This window comes from Nilaparvata lugens, chromosome 8, assembly GCF_014356525.2.
Source record: "Nilaparvata lugens isolate BPH chromosome 8, ASM1435652v1, whole genome shotgun sequence".
NCBI classification, from domain to species: Eukaryota; Metazoa; Arthropoda; class Insecta; order Hemiptera; family Delphacidae; genus Nilaparvata; species Nilaparvata lugens.
The window spans coordinates 45,307,372-45,333,977 of record NC_052511.1 but is presented as its reverse complement, the minus strand read 5'-3'; the positions used below and the strand labels follow the sequence as shown (position 1 = coordinate 45,333,977).

Sequence of the window (26,606 nt, the reverse complement as noted above, 5' to 3'; positions counted from 1 at the left end):
ACAATATTCATTCCCTCTTCTTCTTCTTCTTCTTCTTTTACTCTTCTTCTTCTTCTTCTTCTTCTTCCCCTCTTCTTCTTTCTTCTTCTTCTTCTTCTTCTTCTTCTTCTTCTTCTTCTTCTTCTTCTTCTTCTTCTTCTTCTTCTTCTTCTCTTCTTCTTCTTCTTCTTCTTCTTCTTTTCTTCTTCTTCTTCTTCTTCTTCTTCTTCTTCTTCTTCTTCTTCTTCTTCTTCTTCTTCTTCTTCTTCTTCTTCTTTTCTTCTTCTTCTTCTTCTTCTTCCCTCTCTTCTTTGTTTTCTTCTCGTGGCTCCACTCAGCTGAGCTGTTGTAAATCTGTAACATAAAAAAGTGAACACATAAAATGTGTGACGTTTCACCTTAACCCACAAACAGAACATGTTTGTTCGAAAATAACACACAAGAATGCGATGCATTTTGTAATGAAGGAAAAGTAGTGGGAAAATGAATTTCGAGAACTAAAGAACAAATAGAAGACAGAGCTCTGATTTAATGCAAAAAGTTGTGATGAAAGAGCATAACAATATCATCAGCAGCTTGCAGAATAGCATGATTATAAAAAAAGGTCCAACAAGTGTTTCTAATATTAGCGACAAGATTTTAAAAATATTATTGTGATAGCAGAATAAGCAACTGATTTTTGATGACATATTTGTAGAGTAATTTATATTGATGTCATAAGATCTCTGCACAGTTGGGATTTGCTAAAAAGTAGTAATTTAAAATAATTCATGATATTCTTGAATTGATTCGACATCTTTCAATTCTTTCCAATTATTGAACACTTGAGAAGCAAGCAACAATCAATATTTTAGTGTAAGGCTACGAGAGAATTGTTTGCTCTCACCTGCGATGCTGCAGCTGTTTTTCCATGTGTGACTGACGTTGCTTCGCATGTGTGGCCAAAGTCTGTTCGCACACAAGCACGACAAGCAACCAACAAGACGCAACTATAAGCAACTTTGCTTCTGAATGTGATAATCCATTGGATCACCCGCTATATGCTTCCTCCTATGCAGAGCGGACACGACCTAATAAGCTTGTCGAAAGGCAGCAAAGGTCGCTCATGTTGCCCAAGTCACTTGGAGAATGAGAAATGGAGAATTTGATTTTCCATTGAGGCAGCTGACTTTTCTTAAATCATTAAATTCTCAAACTTTTCAAACCCATTTCAAATTGATTTCTAACCACTTGATGTCAATTGTTGAGCTTCTCATATTAAGGACTAGAAACCTTACATCCATTAAGCTTTCTCTATTCTTAAAACCTCAAACCACTTACATCGATGAAAAAACAAAATTCGAAAAAATTTGACTCTTCAACTTGAAGAGCACCGAATAGAGCTGAACTTTAAAAACTATCCATTCTAAAAACTAGGTATTCTTTGAGCTTCCTTCTTTCCATAGCTGTGCGGCAACTCATTGAAGGAAGTGTACCGTGATTCAAAATTGAATCATAATTTCTAATTGGTGGCACAGCTTCCTTCCTGTGCTCATGCGCGTGCTCCAATTAAGACGTCACTATGCTAATTCGAGGTGATTCAAATTTCGTAATCATTCTGGGCTCACACACGCACAGGTGCACAGGTCAGCGACCAGCTATAGTCACATTCACGTAAAACAGTCAGTTAACCCTATAAATAACACCAGCACTCCCAGTTCAACCAATACTGACATTATGAAGTTAGTTTTAGTATATCAGTATAGAGGAACTACCTTTAAAACTATATGTACATATATATATATAATAGCCAATACAACTACAGATATATACAATGCTAAGTTTACTGATGCGTTACATCCTCTCTAAACGCGTGATGCAAACTAGAAAAATGGCTTACGACTGTATAGATATAGGTATAGTGGCCAGCATCAAAGTAGAAACTATATTATGTTAACGGAAACGGAAGATATAGCACTGCCCGCTCGGCATCTTATCTATTAGCTTATCAGTCCATGTACAAGGTAAACCTAGGGCACAGACGTAATAGCTTTCTGGTGCCTTTGAAGCACATCAGTTTTAGAAATGTATTGGCTATGTGTTTGAATTTGTACAGGTAAAGAGCTATCAGTACCAACATATAAGTTAGCTATTCGTTTCGTGTGAAGTTGGTTTCTTAGCTGTTTAGTTTATCAGTTGGCCTATTTTTTGAAAATGACTATTATTCATTGCATTTTTTTCTTTATCGGGTAAACCGGTAAATAATTTGACACGTTGTTGTAAGGCCGTACTCTCCAATATAATACAGACAATAAAGGATGAGTTTTGGGTTTGTCGGCATACACTTCGGGGTTGCACTTGGGGCACATCCTTTTTAAAACAATACTCATGCAATATATTAAAAAGTATCAGTATTGATAAGTAGTCTAATCGATGTTCAGTAGAACGAGCTCTTTCAAGGACCAGGAAGAGGGAGTGTGGTCAGAAAACTTTTGTTTAAACCATATAAACTGAAGGAGCTTGTTTTTTCCATCCACTTTGAATTATTAGTTGGAAGAAATGAGAACTTGAAGATTTAGTTTTTCAAATATGTGCCATACTAGTTCTTGTTATGTATATTTGATTAGAATTGATTAGAAGAATCTATTTCTATATGCTCCATAGTTGCCTTGTTGGATCTTGTAATACATTAAAATCTTCGTTGCTCTGTGTTTGTGTTGTAAATTTGTAATAAACTTCTTTGTCTCATTGATTGATTGTTTATTCTCATTGACTGTTGATACTAACAGTGTACCAGAATATTATTTCTCAATCAAATGGTTCTAGAAAGAGAATCGTCTTTGAAGTCTTGTTGAAGCACTCACTTCAATAAATCGTGAGTGGATGAAGTAAATCTAATACAGTCTCAAGTAGACTTGAAGAGTCTTATGACAATCACACCAATAGAGTTTCGTTGACTCAATGAAACTTAATGAAACTCAATGAACACTCAAAGTTTGGGCTGAGCATCATCATCAATTTGAAACTTATTACCTAATAATTCACGTCCCACGGGTTGAGTGGTTTATTTCGATGCAGTTGTTGAGTACTATGACCCTAGGCGACCCGACTCATGGACGGTCATTACAGCAAAATCCAGCCGAAAAAAATCGTTTCAACAAAAAGTACTCGACATGCGAAGACAGCAGGAAGGGAAGGAGAAGGAGAGTGAGAAGGAGAAAGAGTAGAAATTGCTCCACTATTTGGCACCTTCACAAAGAAATAATATTTTTAACTGCCAAAATGCGATTCGACGACAGTGTGGAGGGGCTGGCTATTTCGGCGCACAATAATAATTTCTGTCAGATACAATTTCACGGACAATAATATTAATAAACCATTCACTGAAACGGTATTCGAACCGCCTACCGCTACTTGAACGGTGGTCACGATTTTCGGAGGGAGTCATGCTTACAAATGGGAGAATGATTACCCTGAAACCCACAATTATATTGATCACGAGGTTACTGAGCACGTCGATGGAAATGCATGGATTTTGTGTTATGAGGAAGCTTGGAGAAATAGGAAATTGCTCATTCAATGGAACCAATATTTACGTTAAAAAATCATGTTTAGATGTCTAGGAAACTAGATATATTACTACTTTCAAACTTCAATTATATGCCAAAGAAGAAAAACCCTGAAACCTAAATTTCTGCTCCTGACAGTTTTCAGAATAACCATTTATTTTTGGCCATATTTATTGGTTGACACTCAGAATTATTGTCCTCTCGGATTTGCTAATCCTCACTAACAACTGATTTCAATCGGAGGACAATATTCTGAGTGTCGGCCAACAATCAGTAATTGTGAAAACGGCCATTCAAATGCATATTATTGATCGTCTGAGAAATGTTTGTACTTCAACTATTGGCCTCGAAATTGATTAAGACAGAAATTTTAAATAATGGAAAACACCAGAAATTGAAAATCCAAGTCGATTTAGACAAAGATAATACAAGTCAATATCATTATTTCCTATTCTGTGATGAATATTAATGTCTAATATTAAGAATCCAGGGTGATGTAGCCAAAGACAATACAAGTCTATTATCATGTCCAATTCTGTTCTCTGTGATAGAACTCATGTTCACTAAAAAGTTTTTGTTAAACAAAAATATTATTCAGTTCAGATTGTCTGTTTTAAGAATGTTACGATTTTGATGAGACATCATTGACTATAAGAAAGATATTACAGTAAATTAGACTGTTCCAACTACTGTCATAATATGAATAGAACAGTACAATGAATAGTAGACCTGTCTACATCTAATTGAGAAATCAGACAAGTAGGGCAACTGCAAACTTTTATAAATATGGCAAATGAATTTAATAAACTTATTTAGTCATAGACAATTCACTTCAATTTACTCATTACTAATCCATTCAATGATCTTAGGTAGTATTTCTGTCAGGATATTCGTTCAATTAGGATTTAGATTACCTGAGATGCATTCAAGCAATTAGACCAAACTCTGAAGCTATGGACATTATTGCTAAACATTGAGGCATAAATCCTAATTATATGGTTGACGGGGCAATTATTTTCAATCAGGGGAGCGGAAAATTGAACGTTTTCTCACCAAGTTGTGTTGGCTGAATCAAAAGATCAAGTGAACAGCGACCAGCGACTGATGCCAAATTAGCAGCCAAATGGTTCGCACGGCTTAGTTTCCACATAATGGCGTTAGAAATGCCTTCCCGACAGCCTATCTTATGAGTGGCGCAACATTTTGAATAAATATAGATTGCCAGGCTTACAGAAAAGAGCGTGGTCCAGCGCTAATCTCACATGTATCCATCGATTCCGAAAGAAATTTCAGAAAACTTTAGAAAAAAAAACTCTAATTGAATGATTATAGGGTCAGTTTGACTGTCATCATAAAATTATAGCATAAAAATAAGTATAGCATAGAAGATGAGCGTAGGCCTAAGCTCGCGTATGCTTTTTCTGCGCTATTGGTATGAGATATTTCAAAGGTATTAAAAAATCAATATTATCATGACTCCTTATTACTTCAAATTTGTAAGAGAGCTCATAGCTGCTTTATCAGTCAATGGGACTAGCGGTTAGCCTCAATCAATCGTACTTCTTCCTGGTTTATCTCCTCATTTATCCTATAATATATTCATGTAATAACATAATATCATGACATTTAGTTATTATATGACATGCTAACCGTTTTTTTAATTGACAGTTAAAATTAAATTCCAATATATATGTTCTATTCAGGAACATCAAAGCTGATCTGGAGTCATTGTTTGTTGGGCAGCTACCAAACAAAGTCAGTCAACCAGTGGCTGATCACTGAAAGTCATGCAAGTTGAAGTAAAAGAAAGCTAAATGTGTCAACAGCTTATTACTGACCTCACCTGAACTGACTGAATTTGAATTGCTGACCTCATAGTTACGTTAGCCTGATGAGTAAATGTAAATGAAACGCATTTCACCCCTGCTACATGCAGGGGTGAAATGCGTTTCATTTACATTTCATTTTGCAACGCCAAAATGTGAGTACATTATCTGATTCTCAGTGCAGTATACAGAATTTTCAAAAAAATATATATTGAGAGACAGATATTGTTGGGACAAGGAGAACGAAGCATAAAGACAATATTAATAAAGACAATATATTATGCAGTATATTATATATCTTGTCATGATATGATGGATTGATTTAGTTCATGTGTTTACAAGTATTACATTTCTTACACCAGACTAGTTTCCTTGATAATGTCCTTTTCCGGGAAAGGTGAATTTCTCCATAGAAAGGACGAATGCATGATCATTATTGTTTGATGAGAAAGTCAGGATGTCGTTTGTGATATTTTGTGGGAAATCTAGGAAACTACTTTCTATATAACTGCCGTTCTTGTAGAAGAATCTGAAGCAGTTGAAGTGGTCACTATCTAGGCCTGCATTTCCTACAGTAATGGCAGTAAAGCAATATTCCTACAGTTTACTGTGCAAATGTATTTCCTATAGTCTACTGTGTCTGTTCATAATGCACTCACATACAGTTTCCTGTACACCGTAAATTGTCTTTGAATTGGAAATAGGATGCTGAATATATTGAAAAATGGGTAGAATTCTGTGAAAATGATTCATTTACGAAAAGAGAAGTGTATAATTTGAAAATCTGGATGAATGTCTAAAGAGAGGTAGTAGTTAGCTGGATGGTAAGGAATAGTAAGGTGACCGACATCACATCACTCCCGTTCTCATGTAGACATCATTCTCAACACGAAAATACATAAGAATTTAGTCGTTCAATACTCTCATGATTGGAGAGATAAGTTGGCACTGATTGACTAATATCATTATAGACAGTATATGACATTATGTATATTACCAATTATATTATTAAACAATACTGTAAAACGCAATCCAATAAAATACTCGGATGATGACAAAGTTGTTCTACGTATGAATTCCCTACTTCCATGATTCCCATTCTATTATCAGCGGTCCAATAATTTTGTTCATAAGACTCACATTTATTATTTAACTAGTAGGAAACTCGTGCTCCGCAAGGGTCCAGTTAAATACTTGACGTACGGTAATGAAATCTTGAAGAATTTAAAATAGGCCTATAACAATCCTCAGTCAATTAAGAATCTATATGCAAAATTTCAAGTTAATCAGTCCTGCAGATCAGTGCAGATGTGATGATTCATTCGTGAATTTCCTATCCTGTACGTGTATAAGCCAGTTCTTTTCTTTATTATATTATAGATTTCACAAAAACATGCATCAGTTATGTAACAACAACAACTAAAACTGAATTCTTTGTGAAAAAACTCACGAGAGTTTACTATTGACCAAACTTAGATTCCGGGATGAAATTTATTCAGAATTGAAAGAGAAATCAAGTATTCATTGATGGCTCCAAACCGGTAATAGGCATACATGCATTTGTCCTTTACAGGTAGAGCAAATAAACTTATGATTTTCAACTCTTGACCCTGGAAATGTTAGCTGAAAGCTTTGTACGTAACGGTATCATCACTATTCTCATTCAATGCTGGCCTCCAATTGAGTTGAATTCATAACAGAGTAGTAGAAGGAGTTTTGTGCAAAGGATTTCAGAGGAAAGTATTTCAGATGAAATCCCTTAAGTTCAACTTTAGGGATATTCATAATCAAAATAATTTTTGTATTTTCTATAAATTGTGTTGATAGTTGATGCAGTGGCAGTGACAAGTTAACACTTTAGATAACATTTCATAGTGAGTCATGCTTGCTCGAAACGCCAGTTTTTTCTGCCAAGTCTAACAAAAACTATTCTCGTGGTATGAGTTATAACTGAAAAAAAGCTTCTCACTGTCCTGTGTACTTTAATTCTCGTGTATTTTTTAAATGTTCCTTCAATTATTTCTCAACTCTTCTGTTACATATTGTGTTCTTTCAATTTGATTTGAATAAGTAATCAATTCAAATTCCACACATACAGATTAAAAAAACCATCAATGAATTTCATTCATTTACTTAGAATAAATTGATACTGTAATCTCACGTGTGTAGGCCAATTAACTGTGTAATTTATAATCTCTCAATTGAACTCCTTATTTGTCTAGTCAACAAATCAGATCACGTCTCTCATACTAATGAGTGCAGTCCTTTTTCACTTATATTCCTGAAGCAATTTGATAAAGAATGCTGAATGCTGCTTGCAATTTTTCTCAATTTTAAATGCATGAATTTGAATCGGTACGTTTAAATACTTACTGAGTATTTATTAAATATATTTAGGCTACCCGAAACAAGTATTAAGTGTTCCTACATTTGACTATTGAACACTACTAATGATTACCTGGTTTTTCGAACTGAAGTCAAAATGATATAGCTTTTCAAAAATTAACGCAATTTCTAACATTCAATTATGTTTATTTGTTCATTCACAACATATTCATTTTTAGATTAATAGAAACAATATAAAAACTTGTAGTAGTTTTTATATTGTTTTTATTAATTTGTACAAAAGTACCCCATATAAGTGAAGTGTTTTCATTTGTAATTAATCAGATATATTGAGAATAGTAGTGTAGTAGTGTATTAGTTTCAAAGATGTTTTTGGTTGATGACAAAACAAGCAGTCTGCTTACGGAACGCCCCCTTATTCTATTGGCGTGTGCCAATTAAAGGCCGGTTTCCGAGCTCGGGATTTAGCTAAGTCCTAGACTTTGAACAGCTGGAGTCAGAAAATTGGCTTTCCAAAACGGGGCGTAGTCGCAGTTTTTATAACAGTAGTCGTAGCTTTTATTTTCTCATTTCTATAATTGGAAACGTTTTTCCTTGACGAAATTAGGCATTCCTAAATAATTCAAAATAGCTGAAACTTTACACTGTTTTCTCTTTATTTTATTTTGTGTTAAATTTTCTAGTTTTTCGAAATTTAATTCAAACGTGACTATGACAATGACTGCGACTACGCCCCGTTTTTGAAAGCCAATTTTCTGACTCCAGCTGTTTAAAGTCTAGGACTTGGCTAAATCCCGAGCTCGGAAACCGGCCCTAAGAATTATACTAAACTTCATTACCAACCGTCGACCAATCCCGTGCGAGTACACTTTAGGTGTGAAGAACTAGTCCACGCCCATAACGCGCTCTCATTGGCTGATGCCTTTGAGTCATTCCATTGACTCCATTTTCTTGAAAGATGCATTTCAAATAAATGGGATTTTTGAGTCAGTTGGAGTTTCACAGGGATGTTATCGCTTAGAACACTGATAAGGTCTTCTGTTTATATTTTGAAATAAATCTGAAATTCAATTGAATTATATTGCTGTGATTTATTATGAATGATTCTTACAATACTTTAAGAATCATTAGTAACAACTTAGTAACGAATTGTTTCCTTTTTTAGCGGCTGTCACTTGATAACTGAATAATTCACTCCTACCAGATCTTCTCTTCTATTATTATGTAATAAGTTCGACAGAGTCAATGAACTCTATTTCAAAATTATTTTGAAAACTGTGGGGAAATTATGTTCTGTCTATCTTCCTTGAACTCACTCTATCTTTTTTATTATCATAACAATATTATATAATCGATTTTTGTTCTTTTTGATATTCCATCATAATTACGAATTATTTAAAATGATTATTGATGTCTTCTGAGATTTTAGAAAACTAATATTACTCCGAGAACCCCTGCTCTATTTATGTTCTCTATAGTAAACAGAACAAGAAGTCGAACTCTCAGTATTATCTGTCAGAAAATCGAATCTACCTGGGAACCTTTGCTGGACTGAAGAACTCATCCAACAGCGAGCGATTCCTGTGACCGGAAGTCCAATTTGTATTGCTTTTCTATCTTCTTCCTCTAACTTCACTTTACATTTACACTCCTTTAACGAACTTCCTCTGTGTGTTTATCAGTGCCGAAATATGGAACTCTCTCACGCACTCTCTCTCTGCCACTTACTTTCTTTCTCTGTTTCATTCTCTCACGCTCTCAAAGTCTCAATTATATTATATTCTCACGCTGTCATATAATTACGTTTTCTGTATGTTTTACTCGTTTCTTTCAATACTATAATAACTATCAAAATCACAGTACGTTCGTCAGTGTGGAGTAGCTAATGTATCATAATTATAATAATGTGATAGAGCTCGATAAATCCAAGAAGTATAGTTTTTAATAGCTTATAGTGTGTGAGAAGAAATCTCTTGAAAATTCTCTTTCTGAAAATTTGACATCAGAACTGACTTTTAAAGCTGAAGATTTTTCCCTAGTGTAAAAATATTTGTGTGGGGAGGTTCATGATTCAAGCTACACATTCACGTATAATATTGCATAGGCTCAGTTTTGTAATATACAAATCACTTGATACTAATTATCACTTCTATAGATACTTCAATCTTGAAGCTACCAGAGAATATTCTATCAGTCATCTATTCTACTGCTTAACCAGTAGTTTTTATATTTTGGAATAAAAATGGAGGAGCTATTGTGTACTATGTTGAAAAACCCTGTACACTTTCAATTGAACGATTCCTAAGAAAGTACAGTGGGCTCTTGTAATAGTAAACAAGCATGACGCATGACAAGTTTATACGTATGCTTGAGTACTCTTGTGTGGACTACCGTATACAATTCCTCTATAGAATAATTATTTTCATTGAGAATTTGCGTAGTGTAGACGGAAAACACGATTGAAATTTGCCAGTTTGCAACGTTTAATTTCACACGAATAGTAAACAATGAAGATGTACCATATTAATACTTGTTATCTTTGCGAAAAAACCATCTTAGAGTGTTCTATTCATAGTAATTCCTTTGAACAATTTTAGACTAAGGTCAGGAAGAGAGGTTTATGCGCTGAACCCGAAATAGATTTCCGGAGACATAGAAGAGCTATTGGTTGGTGAGTTTCAATAGTGTTCTCAAGAGAAAGGAGGATGAGGGGGAGAGAGAGATGGAGTGTGTGGGAGAGAGGAAAAACATTAAAATCTCTTGAGTGGATTGAGTCTCATTTTGCAGTCCATTTGTTTGGACTCGTCATATTCAAGTGACATGGAATTTGAAAACATACGGGACTTGTTGGTTGTGCTTTGAGTAAAAACAGGAGAGAGAGAGATACAAATGAGTAAGAGAGAATAAAGTGGAGGGAAGTAGAGAGATAGAGTACAAAAAAATGGAAGAGAGCGAATTGAATTGGAAGCAAGTATGTAGTGCGAAAATACACTAACATACAAAATCCACTTGTTACTGTAACAGATGAATAAACAAGTCAACATTGATATTGAAATGTTTAGCAACAGTTGTGTATTCGGTTGTTGTAGGTTGTCTCTAAAATTTTGAAAATTCAAAATAAATTTGGATGTGAAGGTCACATTAAACATTGATATTTTGGAAAGAAGCCGTGAAAATTCCGTAGTTGTGTCAAAAGTTAGTCTATTGCTTACCACCCTCTACACGGTGATGATAGTTTCATTTGCAACTTTGTAGTTAGAATTCCATTTTGAAACGATTTTTCAACAATCTTTACTGAATCACTTTTTAGTGAATCCTTCACAATCAGGTTCATTGTGAAATATACTTGTAGAAAATCATTGATTTTGCAGAGATAGATTCTATTTCAATATTTTTAGGCTTCTATCTTATTTTACCATCTAGTCCGTTTATTTAAAAAACGGGTTAATCTGTTGTCCTTCATATTGTCTCCTTATTTATTCGATTTCTTATGAAAAGTGCTGGAATGCTTCTAGAAAGTGATTCCTCTTTCAGACTTAGGCATTTTATCTCTTTAATTTCACCGAGAAATAAAAATGAAATGTTTCCCATGCAATCACACATAAAACGCCTTCACCAAACACATCCTTCCAAATCGGAAGATTTCCTTGCTGGATTAGGCAATCTTTAACGACTCTGTGGGCCTTCTACTTCCCACGTTAATCGTTGAAACTTTTTACCTATGCGGGTACATCTCCATTTAGAAATCGATAAATGAGGAAAGGCTCTTCTTTGATTGCACGATTTGGAAGCTGAAGTTTTTGATTGATTCATGTATTCAGACTTGGAAGGCTGGAAATAGGTAGGCTATAGGTTTCAAATCACGCGTTAGAGTCTTAGAACCAAATATAATGAAATTGACTTCGACATGCCAATTGATTAATTACTGTATTCGTGTGAGCTATAGATAGAGTTTTTCAAATCCAACGAGGTAATGGGTGTTTGATTTAGATTAGTTATTATTTCCCAAATTAATGAATCGTGGTTGATAAAGATTTTAAAGAACGAATTAAAAAACTGCTTTCTTCGTTATCTCTCGAGCTAGGTGTTTCAAAATAGACTAGTTGTAACATTACTTGTTGATGTTTAAAGTTTGAAATTAATATCAACGAATTTCGCAAGTATGTAATAAGTATGATTTTCCAATATCGCATGCCTAATTCGATGCAAGCTTTGTTGTACTATTACTAATATATTGTAAAGTGGTTTTTTATTGATTTTTTCAATCAACTCTGTATGCTACTATGTCTTTGACTAGATTATGACTTTTTTCTTCTTTTGAATTCCATTCAAATTGATCAATAACTTCCATCTCCTTAGGTGAGGTAAGTTTCAGACCGGCTCAAAATAACACCACTGAATACTAACCGCACTAATAGGGTTAATGTCCCAGTAAAGGTCCAAACGGAGACCGAGAATAGTTGAGCCTATTCCAAAAGCCTAATGAATCTTTCATCGAGTCTCTTCTTCATTGAAGGCGCGGCTTCCAATAGTAGACTGTTTTATTTCTGTGACTAGACTTGCTAACAAGTTTTAATCAGTGCCCCTAGCATTTCACTTTCTCATGGAATTTACAAATAGTAGTAGTACTGTACAAGAATAGTAACTACTGAAGGATCACATTAACTTGAAAAAATAATCATGCATTCTTTGGAAGTTTATTTTCGTTCCATTGATAATTTGTCTTTTTCATTCATCGAAACGGGTTTTCTCTTACATAAATATTTGATCTATCAATTGAAGAAATTATTACAGAAAATCTTTACTTTGGTTTTTTGAATATTCAAAAACATTTAGGCTATCTATAATTACCAAATACGTATCATACATATCGTCAATTACCACAAATTTATCATAAACTCCATTGAGCAGGCCAGTAGGCGTACTCCAAAACTGAAATCAATATCTGATTCTGTAATTATAATACAGGAAAAAGAAAACAAAATTGAATTCTACAATATTGTGATACCCCTCCTCCTAAGAAAGTAATGTCGCTGTGAATGGACGATTGTGATTGGTTGAATGTTATTGAATGGTTGAGAGCTGTGACGTCTCAGCCAATCACAGAGGGCCTGTTCACGAACAGCATCTTGCTCCTCCTCCTCCTTATCTAATTCCTCCAACAAATTAGAATCCCAATAAAGTAGAGAATATTATACTAACAATCTTAAACATTATTGGTTTAAATTGAAATTATTGTTAATAATCACCAAGTTAAATTGTAATAAAAAATGAATTTATGAAATTATTCATTATTGTTACAAGTTCAGTATCATCAGTACGATATCATAGAGCAATTTATTGAGAAATAAAATACAATCATTGAAACAAAACTTTGCTAACACTATAAGACTATTGTTAGCACCTTCATTCAAAGATAGAATATCACCTTTGATAATAGATATGATAATATATATATATAATTTTCGTATTTCATACTTCATATTTTTCAAATTCAAATTCTTCATTCAAAAAAATAATTAAACAATCAAATGCATTCCAAAAAGCAAATACAATATTGTTTCCTAACTTCTAATATGTGTTCCCTATAGCCTACCCTGTGTGGGGACACTTGAATATATATAATACAATATTTATATACAAATTTAAATATTATAAGAAAGTGTAGTATTTATAGTAATCTTGTTCTATAAGAAATAGTATTCCATCTCTCTGTGTTGCCTCTAGTTGTTCTATTTACTTGAGCGGCAAATCTACAAACTTTACGTTGGGAGAATATATTTCAAGTTAAAATTCTACAAGAATGACGTTCAGTTCAGTTACATAGCATAATATCATATGCTATAATTTATAGTTCAAATTCTATCAAGAATGACGTTCAGCTCAATTACACAGCGTAATATCATATATAATATCAGTTATAGAAAATAACTTCCAGTTCAAATTTCTGCACAAGCTTATCAAAAGATCACCTCAGTTACTGCCTCGACCTAAAGATGGAGTCAGAGTCAGTTAATTTCATTGATAATAATCTAGTATGGTGGAATTAACTTAAACTGTCAGCATTATCTAGAAATAAAATCAATGCTTCCGATTCAACAAATAGTGACACTTCAAAGTGAATCTCACTCTACAACTAACCGGGTCCATTCCATGAGGTACCCTACGTTACTTCAAAGGTCATATCGCTTAAAAGAGTCAGCTGTGCAACAATGACCTCTTTGATAAAGTTCAAAGCGCCTGCGCAACATAAATACACCAATCAACACTTCACTCATTTCATTTTAGCCCAAAGTAATTCCACTTGCAGAAAATTGGCGGATGAAGAGAATTAGAAGCAATTAAATTCGAGCAGGTTGCTAATTTAGCACGTCATCGACAAGCATGTCTTGTTTCCAAGTTATACAATTTAAGGCAGTTTTTTACATCGTATGAATTCTTCAAGTAGAGTGAAGTTAGTAGCTTTACTACAATTATTCTTAGAAGAGAAGTAAGTAATTGACAGCTTGAAGCAGTGAGTTGTTTGATGAGTGTTCCTGAAAACTTGTTTGTCTCTATTCACACAAATTTTCATGAATTTGAAAATATTATGATTATTGTAATCATAATAATTTATAAAATTAAATTCCCATTTTATTTGTACATAAGCAATTAATCTGTGTTTGTGGAATGAGCGGATAAAGTAATAAAAACAATATTCAAATCGAGATACATATATTTGAAAAAACTTAGATTTTACGAATATAAGCTCTCTCAGAAGAGAGAAATAGGGGAGAAGGTTTGAGAGAAGAAAATAAATATTGATAATAAGTGATAATCGGAAGACCGAAACCGAAATCACATCTATAGTTGGTTGAATAGCTTGAGAAAATTTATATGAATCCAAATAAAAAATAAATCAAATTGAAATAATGAATAATTAATGAACGTTCAAGAGAGGTTCGTGTAGAGAGGAAAAATGAATAAAGAAGATAGAAATCAATGGAGTAGGAGGAGAATGTGATGAGTATGAATACTTATAAAGCTGGGTTTTTGTTAGTGCATAAATGTCGTCGTCGACCACGACAGAGTAAACATCTCAGATTGGATACAATTTCGATTTGTCAGAATAACCTAAAAGATTATGTTCAATTATGTTTTAATGCGGGAGGTTGAGTTTATACTTTTAAATGTCAATATGTTGATATTATTAGAAATGTTTTGATTCTTGAATAATTAACACAAATAATGAAAAGTTATTTGATCAGCTGTTTTAGCACACTTGAAGTTTGGACAATATGAATGTCAAAAATGCTTGTCGTCATCGACTGCGGAAGTTTACGCACAAACGAAAATGCACATTGAGATCGAAATGTGATGAAGGCGGAAGAAATTTACAATTCAAAATTTAATTGGCCCTAAATTGAACCGTGAAGAAGATGACAGCTGTGATGATGAATGACATTTTCATCCCTCGATCAGGAAGTAAAGTACTAAGTAAAAATTAAAATCCCAACACAAAATTCTACAAATTTATAGGACGTATCTTTGCATCAACCATTTTCAAAAAAACATGCCAAGAGGAATGTAATAAAATGTTATCACCTGTTGAAAAATGAATCTAGATAGGTGACCGGACTCAGTTGAATGGAGACGCTCAAATCAAACTCATCTTAATTGCTGTTGACTTGTTTTGACCGACCAGCAACTCGTGAAAGTAAGCATAAAACCAGACGCAATTTCAAGCATTGAACGAATATTCATTGATCAATAATCATGGATTTTATTAGTATGTTGTTTCTTATTGATTCAAGTTCAACCTGTTCCATAAAATTGAAAGCAAAAACCAGGTTGTAAATTTTAAGTTCAAAACCATACTAATTAAAATCTCACTCAACAAGTCACGAGTAAATGCATTTCTCAACACTGAGACTCCTCAAAACTTTCAAACTAGTCGGGGGTTCAATTTTTTCACATTTAAATTTTTCACTATCATGATTGAGTAATTTTTGTGATGAAAGCAAAGATTGACTTTTTCATAATGTTGCAAAAGTTACCTTAAAAGTGAAAACACTATACAGGAAAAAGTAGGATTGCGAATGTTTATTTTGGTTGCTAAAGGTCAGTCGAAGTTTTGGAGATTGAGACATCTAAGCTAACATTTCCTTTCTTCTGACTAGCCACATAATAAAATTTCCAATAAATAACCACAGTTACAAAAGTTAACATTATTCACTAGTTACAGGTTACAGCAACAATGTTTATACGCTTGTTAATATTTAAATATTTCTTCCTAGTGGAAAGTGTTTGAAGTGTTTCCTACTTGTTGTAATATAATTAATTTATATATATATTATAATTAATATATGAATAATATTGGAAATAATTTAACTACCATGTATTCTTTCTCTGATTTCAATGCTTTTTCGGAGATAGAACTTATTTCAATTTTTAGGTGAGGAACTTGATTCAGTGCAACTTGAGTGCAGTATTCCAACATTATAATAAGTGGGTTCATTTTATCAAGTCTTCTGAGATTCGTTTGAAAAAGCTTTCTCGAAGCTGTAGAATAGCCTCTATGTAAAAATGGTCCACTGGCCAACTGTTCCACCTTCTTGAGAGTTGAATGTAAGAGAGAGCTAAAGAGAGCTAAAAGAGAGACCCTAACTTCGTTCTCTAGTAAAAATAAATGAAACCATTCTATTCTATTCTCCTTCTTATGGTATACTCCCCGAAGAAAGGTACTTTTTCATATTTTTCCTTCTCCCTCCTTTCCTACTCCTCCCCCTTTTCAGAACCCTCCACACGTACTCTACCAATTCCTCTTCCTTGTTGTTTCCTTGATCTTTTTGCTCTTATCTGGACTCATATTTCCATTTCATTTCATAATCCTCATATAATAGGATGGCATCTTTGTCCTCTTTCTATTTCTTTATTTTTCTCTTTTTCTGTTCTTATATTCCTTTTCTAACCCTTATTATTTCTCAACTTATCTTCTCTCATTTCTGATTCCTCCTGATTCAACTTCTCCTTCCTCCTCTCACTTTTTCCACTTTTTCCTTTTCATCCACTTCACAATTACATCGCTTACTCATCCTCTCTTTCACATCCTCCCATCCTCCTTCTCCTCCTTCTCTCCCCCCTCGTACTCCTTTTATTCCTTCTCCTCCTCCTCCTCCTCCTTCTCCTCCTCCTCCTTCTCCTCCTCCTCCTTCTCCTCCTCCTCCTTCTCCTCCTCCTCCTTCTCCTCCTCCTCCTCCACCTCTTCATGCATCTCTTCCTCCTACTCCTCTTTTTATCCACTTCACAATTACTTCGCTTACTCATCGTCTCCTTCACATTCTCCCATCCTTCTTCTCTTCCTCCTTGTACTTCTTTTATTCCTTCTCCTCCTTCTCTTCCTCCTCCTCCTCCACCTCTTCATGCATCTTTTCCTCCTACTCCTCTTTTTATCCACTTCTCAACTACTTCGCTTACTCATCGTCTCCTTCACATCCTCCTATCCTCCTTCTCCTCCTCCTCCTCCTCCTCCCACTAGCACCAATAACTCCAAAAAGATCGTGAACCTGGCTTCAGACACGTGACAACCGAGTCACGTAAGAGAAAGAATAGTGCTGGTGGCTTGTTCTCGGAAAAGGTGACGAAGTCTAAACCATCAGGAGCAGCTAAGTAGTCGGTCACAGTCACCTCTACGTTACAAAAAGCCGAATAAGAATATTGATGATGGAAACAACGAAAATATTTGACATCATTGAAAAATTCAAGATGGCAGTCATTATTGACAGAAATTTTTATATCGCTTGCTATTCAGTTATTGTGAGAGATATCGGATTGGTTTTATCACCAAAGTGTTTCGAATTACCAAACTATGATGTTCGAGAGAATCGTCTCATTTCGACCACTTTTTTCATGATTTATTCAACTTCAAAAACTTGAGACATACATTTTTTGAGGACAATATTTCACTTTCCACACTGTAAAAGTATTCGCAGTAGACATACACTAATGTTATTGGTACAGTGTTTTAGAATATTCCCGAAGCTTTAAAATGGCATCAGCTTGGAGGCTGTAAGTCCATATTCCACGACTGGAGCGTCATCGGAAAAAGAGAGAAAAGTACTGTTTGCAGCTGAAACCACGCTTTTTCCACCAAATGCCATGAGGGTGGGAACATGTTGAAGAGGAATTGTAACCTAATTAATGGATTGAATGATATTTTGAGCTTAAGGTTCTTATAGCATGAGGATACGACAATGCGGTATTCAATGAAATTCAATACAAAATGACAGAAATAATGGTGAAAAATGAGTAAAAACCCTTGTTTTTCAGGATTTTCTCGAAAACGGCTTGAACTTTTTTTTCCAAACTCGTACCCTGGAGAGCTATTCATAAGCCCCATCCACTAACCACTAACATGAGTCTTATTCCTGCATTAATTGCAGGAGCGTCGCAATATTCTTAAGATAAATAAATCTTGTAGAATTTCTATCACGATTTACTCAAAATAACTAGTCCATTCAAGGAAAGGTTATAGAGGGAAAAGTTAGGAAAAAGAGATCAGTGGAGATAAGTTACATGAGAACTGAGAAGAAAGAAGTGAGATTGAGGCTGTGCACAGTTGAAGGTAAACGTTTTACTAGTGATATTTTTCGATTTGTATACTATCAAGCTATCATAAACATTCTCAGAAAAACAGTTTTTTCCAATTATCACTTTTTGAGATATGAGCGCCTAAAGTTTAAATTTTTGGGATCATTTCAGATTAAGTAATCCATGCAATATTGACGATACATTCTTCATGGTATTGTTTATTCATTTATTACATTCCACAATCACAATATCAAATTAACTATTGGGAGAGAATCAACAGGATAAACCCAAAACTGTTTCTCCCCCTAATTTAGATAAAAATAGTCCAAATGTGTTTATGGAAACATTTTTATAAAGATCTCAATGATTTAACTACAGTCCAAATATACATTATACTAAGCTTGTTGTATCTGGGTTGATCAGAAAGATGTAACGTATGGATATTATACTTGAAAATGCATTAATAAATTGAAAAATATTAAAGAACATGATAAATTTGAAGCTAGAAAAATTACAAAAACATTCATTCTGTAGATTGAATGAAACAAAATATAAATTTTTGAGAAAGTTATTCAATTTACCAAAAATTAATTCAACTAAAAGTTATATTTGATCATTTTATGTAAACTGTATAATTTTCTTAAAAATTGTTATTTTCAGGATTATTTTATTCAATCAACAATACCATGAAGAATTTATCGTTAGAATTTCATGAATTTATCTCTCACTGAATTTGAAAAAATCTGACCCCAAAATTCAAACTCCTATATGCGCTTATATCTCAAATGATCGGAAAAATTGTTTTTCTTACAAAGTGCTATTTCATTTTGATAGCCTGAGAGAATGTTGCTATGAAGGATGAGTGGATATGCTTGTGAGAGGCAAATAAAATTAAAATAATGAAAGTAGTAAAATACTTGACGGAAACTTTCTCCGGAAATTCAGTTCAAAAGGGACTTTATTTTCCAGAATATATGATCATTCTGTCTCATCTTTAGACTATAGTACATGGAAACTCCATACGTCGTTTATTACTATGATAAACTTTCAAAATTTATTGCCCAAATCTACTTGCATGCAAATTATTGTTTGAAACGCAGGTTCAACTTTGTTGAAATTTTTAAATACTGTATCGAAAATAAATACTTTCTATGCACATTGATAAGAAATATCCGATATCATGATGATTATCTATACTACAGTATAATAGGAAAGAGCTGGCTTATGGCTTATACACGTACACGATAGGAAAATTATGTTTGACGTATCAACACGTCTGAACTATTGGACTGATTAACTTAAAATTTTTCATATAGATTCTTAATTACGCGATGATGGTTATAGGCCTATTTTCAATTCTTCAAGATTTCATTACTTCAAGTTTTCAGTTTGTCAGGTTTTAAAATAGACACTTGCGGAGCACGTGCAGTATTGTATAGTATGTAATAATATTATGACTAATTACCGAATTATTCTATTATTCAACAACAACAATTTTCATTCATTCACGATATATCCTTTCTAAGTTTTTATAGTTAACCTAGTATTCATTCAATTTTGCACGCAATATTTTCTATAATTCACCTACATTGCTATCTGCTAACAGTCTGTAGAATATGACAGATAAAAATGCATAAAAAAACATAATCCCATGATCATGATTTACACTCAAGTCCCACATTTCAGTCGAGGCATGCAAAAGAATTGGCACATAAATTATTCTAATATTTGAATATTTCAAAACAAAAACAGGCGACACTTTATTTTGAGCTTCAACTGTGCTCCCTGCTTTGAAACAACATCAGATAGCAGCAGCGGAAGAAGTAGATTGTCGAGACCAATTCAGAAACATCGCGACCTTCACACGTGCTTCAATGGCGTGAAAGTGCAAAGGTACGCGAATGTGCGCATGCGTCGGTCAGGTGGTAATAAGGAAGACATTGCAAAAATGCTAAATCGCTACGGATTTGCACAATCGGCAAGAGCAATGTTTAATTGTGGGAGGGGATGAGGGAGCAGAGAGAGAGAGAAAAGTTTTGTTGTGAGTTAGAGGAAGACGGAGGGAGAATTTCGTCATTGTCCCTGACCCGTAGTACCCAGTAAGCAAGGAATTTGGCAGCAACCCCATGTGACAATACTGCACTACTTGTTGATAGTGTTTATTGTACTTTACATTTGAAATCATTATTTAACAATACTGTACTTGTTGGTAGGGTTTAGTACTTCACACTTGAATGCATTTGAAACTGAATCACTGAAGGAAATAATCAATTTTGTTCTTGGTATATTTTGTTCGAAAATGAGATATAACGTTGAATCTGAAGCTGAAGTCAGAAGCGTTTAAAATAAAATAGTTCATTTGAATATTCTGCCAGCATAGAATAATAAAAATAGAGATATAACATTAAACTGAATAACTCCAGTGAGACTTATTAGCTTGTTACTCTGAAAGGAATTGGAGTTCACCATCTGAAATACTGTAGGTTATAATCGAATATCTCTAGTATGCATTTTTAAAGATAGATTGAGAAATGGAATTAGATTTGGTGTTGAGATTAAGAAAATGGAAGGAAACTTTTAAATTAATAAACTCTTTCACAATACCGGGATACAACTACTGGAGTACAGTGTATTATTCATCCATTCCTGATTAGAATTGAATGATCAGTGATATTGTAATAATTAAGTTTCATATTGTAAAATAAAAACCACTACTAGTTTATTGAAACAATTTGAGAATCGAATGACAATAAATAGGATATATGCATGAAATGCAGGTTGCATTCTTACTCCTGAAAATCACAGTGATTGATTACACTAGAAGTAGAAAGTACATACATGAACATTTTATTTTTTAAAAATGCCATGAAATAGATCTTTGCCTAGAATTTTGTTGCGAGTTTATCTCTTTGGAATCAATCTGCACTCTTGCCTGAAGCTGTAGAACGATACCATAAAAATACATAGTTTGTCAGTCTGTCTTTGCTATCACGTAGCAATGTGCGAATGTATGACTGTGAAAAATCTATGTAAGGATAACTATGTCTACTTAGTCCACGTAACTTAGACTTTGCAGTCAACTCGAATCAACTATCACTTCATTACATCCATCCCTTGTTATATAATCGTACTCCATTATCAATTCCTTCACCATCCCTCATCACGACTTCTTGAGTGCCCTCATCCAATGACCTAGCATAACCTATAATACCTATATCAAACTTTCTCTTCTCCAACAACCTTGATAAATGCAATCCGAGTCTATTGTTCTTCGGTCCTGAATTCGTTAGCAGCAGACAAAAGATATTAACGAATAGTTTGCAACTGAACAAGGTTTGCTCCTCGAGGCAAACTCAAGATAAAGAGCACATTACTGGTCTACTCCATCTGGGGCTGGTTATCCTTCAAACAGGAAACTTAATTATTCTTTTCAAACACACCTACTACTGATATGTATATCTCTCATTATCTATATGTATCAAAAAAGTAACTGTGTATTACTGTAGCTATTGCAAACACGTGAAACGTGATAAAAGGTTAGGGCCCACCCCCCACCTCATACAAGACTTCAGTAGCCTTCACGCTAGACTAGTCTAGCAGTCTATATTCACTTCAAATTGTCAGCATTGGGTACATGAGAAGCGTTGGTGTTAATTATAAGGAATGCTGATAGTTTAAAATGAGTCTCACCATAATAGTTGTCTTCGAGACTTGAAAAAAGTGAAATAATTGCAACACGTGACTGTAGGCCTACTATACTGAGACTTGCAACCATACGATTCCACGGATAATTTATTCACAGCTCCATAGATATTTTTGAAGCGAGCTTTGTTTTGTTTATTTGGCAAATCCGTTATCTTTGTTGCTGGATGGAACATGTGTGTGCTATTGATAGTAGCGAGCTAATGATCCAGACTGCCTTGAATCGCGATACGGTGAGTCTTCCTTAAAAATGACTCATTTTCGTTCTGAACTAATATTGTTGGATTTTGACTGGTTTCAAGTTGTAGCCCATGAATGTAGGGAACAAAAAGAGAATCTATTCACTTCCTCTATTCATTTAGATTAAATAGATGCAACTGAATAATTGATTACAAACAGCTCTCTTAAGACTCCTCAAGATTATTGATAATTTGATTAAGTTTCTATTTAGTTTAGTAATTTATTCTGTATCAATTCTGACATTCAATTTCTGCAGAAGCAGAGGAGTTGGTGCCTCGTTTTTTTGTTGATATTGATATAGAATTATGTGTTTTATTATTATTTAGCTTTTTCTATAAAACCCAATAATTTCGACGTATGGTTTGACTCAATTTTTCTTTGAGATTTAATAAGGAATTGATGTTTGTTGTTTTCCATGACGAAACAATATTATAATAACTTTGTTGTAGTTTAGATACTGTGTATCTTAGTGAATACAGTATTCAAAAACACTTACTATTTGTGATGAGATGAGGTAAGCATTTCACTCCTGAGGAGGAGCTACATGGAGGCCTCAGGAGGCTGATGACTGATTGTTTAGGTAATTTTTCTAACTTTCCTCAGAATGCGAAACTGCATTTTTTTCTGAAAGGATTTTTTCTGAAAAATTAACTCTCATACATTGGCATTTTACTATGTAAAATAATATAATCTAATATCATTTTGGCAACACTATTGAAATCTTCCTCACAATGTGCGTTTCTGTGATTTTATTCTGTTGTCTTCATATTCGACTGAGCTGCAACTCCCTCGTGATATCATCATTACAGGTAGATGGAAGAATGTTCACATCTCTCAATATCTTCTGTCTCATTTCTCTAACCTCTCGTTTAGTTGATGCCGTCCACTGATTGAAGCGTGACAGCATCATTACAGAGCTCATCCTGACATCCATGTCCGAATCGTGGACCAATACATTATACAATCGAATGGAACGTGAACAGAGTGGACAGGAGGACACGTATCTTCAGTGAGGTCCACTACACACTGTCGGCATTCCTCATAAGCAACATCAAAGCTTTCCATTCAACCGATGCTGACAGCTTGAAGTGAATGTGACTGTGACCGACTACTTAGCTGCTCCTGATGGCTTAGCCTTCGTCACCTTTTCCGAGAACAAGCCACCAGCATCATTCTTTCTCTTACGTGACTCGGTTATCACGTGACTGAAGCCAGGTTCACGATCTGTTTTAGAGTTATTGGGGTTAGTGGGAGGAGGAGGAGAAGGAGTATGGGAGGATGTGGAGGAGAGGAGGATGAGGAAGAGGAGGGGAAGAAGGAGGATGGGAGGATGTGAAGGAGAGGATGAGTAAGCGAAGTAGTTGAGAAGTAGATAAAAAGAGGAGGATGAGGAAGAGGAGGAGGAGAAGGACGATGGGAGGTTGTGAAAGAGAGGATGAGTAAGCAAAGTAGTTGAGAAGTGGATAAAAAGAGGAGGAAGAGGAGAAGGAGAAGGAAGAAAAGGAGGAGGAGAAGAGGAGGAAGAGAAGGAGGATGGGAGGATGTGAAGGAGAGGATGAGTAAGCGAAGTAATTGTGAAGTGGATAAAAAGGAAAAAGTGAGAGGAGAAAGGAGAAGTGGAATCAGGAGGAGTCAGGAATGAGAGAAGATAAGTTGAGAAATAATAAGGAATAGAAAAGGAATATAAGAACAGAGAAAGAGAAAAATATAGATATAGAAAGAGGACAAAGATACCAACCTATGAGATGAGGATTATGGAATGAAATGGAAAAATGAGCAAGGAATATGGAGTCCAGATAAGAGCAAAAGGATCAAGGGAACAACAAGGAAGAGGAATCGAGAGTGATGAGTGGAGGGTTCTGGGAAGAGAGAGGAATAGGAGAGGAGGGAGAAGGAAAAAGATGAAAAAACAGCTTTCTTTGGGGAGTATACCATAAGAAGGAGAATAGAATGGTTTTATCTATTTTTCCTAGAGAACGAAGTTAGGGTGCAGTCAGCTCTCTCTTACATTCAACTCTCAAGAAGTTGAAACAGAATATAATGGCCTGAAGAGGAAAAGAAAATAGATGGAAAAGAAGTCAGGAGAGTGATGGCTATGAAAAAAAAGATTGAAAATCAAACTTTGAAATGTGGAGAGGGAACCAGAGAAAGAAGAAAAAGGAGGGAAAAAAGAAGAGAATTGAAAAAGAAGGAAATGGATAAGGAGAGGATTGAAGGTGGCAAAGGAGAAGGAGGAAGAGAACGAGAATTATGCAGGAGTTATAGTGAGGATAAGTGGGGAGAGGAACAGTTTTGGGTTTATCCTGTTGATTCTCTCCCAATCATTGATTTGATATTTGATTGTGGAATGTAATAAATAACCGAATAATTTATCTTCAATATTTCATGGATTAATCTCTTACCGAATCTGAAATGATTCCATAAATTTAAACTTTAGGCGCTCATATCTCAAAAAGTAACGATCGGAAAATTGTTTTTCTGAGAAAACGTTTTTATTTTGATAGTAAACAAGTCGAAAAACTTTGAAAAATATCACCAGTAAAAAGTTTTTCTTCCACTTTCCATAGCCTTAATCTCACTTTTTTTTTCTCAGTTCTCATGGAACTTGTCTCCACTGATCTAACTTTCCCCTCTATAACCTTTCCTTGACTGCACTAAAACTATTTTTGAGAAAATCGTGATAGAAGTTCAACAAGAATTATTTTCCTCGATAATATTGCGCCGCTCCTGCGATTTTTGCAGGAATCAGACTCATATTAGTAGTTAGTGGATAGGGCTTATGAATAGCTCTCCAGGGTATGAATTTGATGAGAAACGTTTTGGCCGTTTTCGAGAGAACCGTAAAAAACAAGGTTTTTTACTCATTTTTCGCCATTTTTTCTGTCATTTTGTATTTAATTTCATTGTAATATCCTCATGGTAGAGGAACCTTAAGTTCAAAATTTCATTCAATCTGTTAATTAAGTTACAATTTCTCTCCAACATGTTCCCACCCTCATGAGCATGTTTTAATAAGTCTCTGAAACCTAGAGTTGTTCATCAACCTTTCAGCCTAACTCTTATGTGATAGACACTTCAGTCAGTGAAGCTGTCTGATTGGTCAATCCGTTGATTAGTCGCCATTGTACCTTCACAGCTTCCCACCAATAGGAAGCAAGCATCTTGAGAATGTCACATGCAAGTCATTGTCCAATGAGATAGCTCGTAAAATTCGAGGCGTGGAATTTTACTTTAGCATTTCTACTGCCACATTTTTGTATCCTGATTTAGTTCTTGCAGTTTTCCGCTAGGATTATTTCTCTCTGAAAGTATAAAAGTGAACTTTCTTATTTATTTTTGTGGGATTCCTATGTTCTGATTCAGGAAATTTGATTTCAATCAAGATTCAAGAATATACTTATTCCATTATCTCTAATGAAATAATGGGATAAGTATTGAGATAAATGAATATTGGAGTAAGTATTGATTTCTGATTGCATATTGGAGAGTTGCTGCCCCAAACTAGATAAGACTCTAGAAGATATCTTATCAACTAGAATAGAAGAGATAAGTGAATCGTCTTTTAATTTTAAAGTACTTGACACAGTCACTTTGTTTGCATCCAAGACATCAGATGAAAGTCGAAGCCTGGCATCGTCAGGTAACGACCGGCTTATCGCGCCCGAAGCGGTGCCGGACGCCTTATCTTTACCCTTGCCCTTTCCTGCATTAGATCTTGTCGCTTTAGGAGTAGACATATTCACTGATATCAGGCGACTGGATCGATGTATGAGATTTTCAATACATGAAATTTATACAGAAAACCTACTCTAATGACTTGACAAATTTTCAGACCTCTAATCCATCAAAAACTACACGAAAAACAACAAATGATGAGAGCTCAAACAAACGTGACCTCACTCTTCAACAACTCATCTACTACAGAGAAAGATGAAACTACAGAGTTACATGATGACACTACAGATCTACTACAGAGTTATAGAAAAAGGACGATGTCATACGAAGTGGAGAGTAATAGGGAAGATACGAGAAAAAGTAAACTTTTAGGATCCACAAAACAAATTTTGGAAGAAAGGAAGATAGCAGAAAGTTGGAGAACATGTCGTAGTAGTGGGAGGAGGAAGAGGAGCATGCGAGAACAAAAGCAGGATATGTGGAAGATAATACAAGAGAGAAGAAGAATGCTAACCACGACAAGAGTAAAGGAAGGTAGTAAAGACTAGGAAAAGATTAGTATGAAGTAAAATAAAAATAAAGGAACATGAAATGAGAAAACTATTATTGAAAGAGGAAGAAAAATGAATAGTAATGGAACATTGCCAAATGAAGTCTACCATTTTATGTAGCAATTAACTGAAGCCAGGTCTTCGTCTTCATTAAGAGTGGTTCTTCCTGT

At 34.6% G+C, this 26,606-nt stretch overlaps 1 protein-coding gene across 17 annotated transcripts in view; it reads left to right on the top strand.

The window, feature by feature from the left end:
• The window catches only part of LOC111043394 (tropomodulin), a 141,375-nt gene that overhangs the window by 38,078 nt on the left and 76,691 nt on the right, over positions 1-26,606 (top strand). The window lies entirely within an intron of this gene.